Below are 1,393 nucleotides of genomic sequence, written 5' to 3' on the forward strand. Positions count from 1 at the left end.
TGCCTCAGCCTCCCAAGTAGCTGGGACCACAGGCGCCCGCCACAACGCCTGGCTATTATTTTGGTTGTAGCCATCATTGTTGCTTGGTGGGCCCGGGTTGGGATTTGAACCCACCACCTTAGGTGCATGTGGCTGGCGCCTTAGCCGCTTGAGCCACAGGCGCCGAGCCTTGGTATCCTTTTCTTAGCCTAGGATATTCCTTCCCATTCTCCACAGAATAGCTGGTTCTTTCATTTCTTTCTTTCTTTTTTTTGAGACAAGAGTTTCACTTTTGTTGCCCTCGGTAGAGTGCTGTGGCATCACAGCAACCTCAAATGCTTTAGCTTAAGCAATTCAGGTGCCTGCCACAATGCACTATTTTTTTTTTTTTTTTTGCAGTTGTCATTGTTGTTTTAGCAGGCCTGGCTGGGTTTGAACCCACCAGCCTCAGGGTATGTGGCCAGCGCCCTATGCACTGAGATACAGGTGCCACCCGGTTCTTTCATTTCTTTCTTTTTTTTCCCTTCTTTTTTATTAGAGACAGAGTCTCATTTTATCGTCTTCAGTAGGGTGCTGTGGCGTCATAGCTCACAGCAACCTCCAACTCCTGGGCTTAGGCGATTCTCTTGCCTCAGCCTCCCAAGTAGCTGGGACTACAGGTGCCTGCCACAATACTGGGCTATTCTTTGTTGCAGCTTGGCCGGGCTGGGTTCGAACCTACCCTCTTTGGTATGTGGGGCTGGAGCCCTACGCACTGAGCCACAAGTGTCGCTGGTTCTTTCATTTCTTTTAGGTTGTAGCTTTCACCTTACCTCCTCAAAGGCTTCCTCTAAGAAAGGCCTTCCCTGGTCATTCATTTTTTCTATCACAACATTCTGTTTCTTTCCTTTATGGAACCTAACTCAAGTTAGAATTATATTAGACTGGGCATGGTGGCTCATGCCTGTAGTTCTGGCACTCTGGAAATCAATAAATAAATAGAATTATGTATTTATTTCCTTAGTGTCTGTCTACTTACGTGAAAAGTGAACTCCATGAAGAACCCTGTCTGTTTTGTTCATCATTGTGTACCTAATCCTATGTGTCTTTCACAGTACCTGACATTAGTAAATGCTTAAGGTATGTTTATAAAGCAAATGACTGAATGACTGTCCCTTCTTGCCTATGTTACTAGAATAATAGATTAGGAGACTATCATAGAGACAGTATATTTAGAAAAATTTCAAATTTCCTAATATGCTATTTGAAAAAGAGAACAATGAGACAGAAGATAAGAGCATTTTTATTTAATTGAAATAACTAAAGAAAACTTGGTGGCTCGGCGCCTATAGCTCAACCGGCTAAGGCGCCAGCCACGTACACCTAAGGTGGCAGGTTCGAATCCCCAGCCCGGACCCGCCAAACAACAATGACG

This window comes from Otolemur garnettii, unplaced genomic scaffold (assembly GCF_000181295.1).
Source record: "Otolemur garnettii isolate 467f Iridium unplaced genomic scaffold, OtoGar3 scaffold00016, whole genome shotgun sequence".
Classification (NCBI taxonomy): Eukaryota; Metazoa; Chordata; class Mammalia; order Primates; family Galagidae; genus Otolemur; species Otolemur garnettii.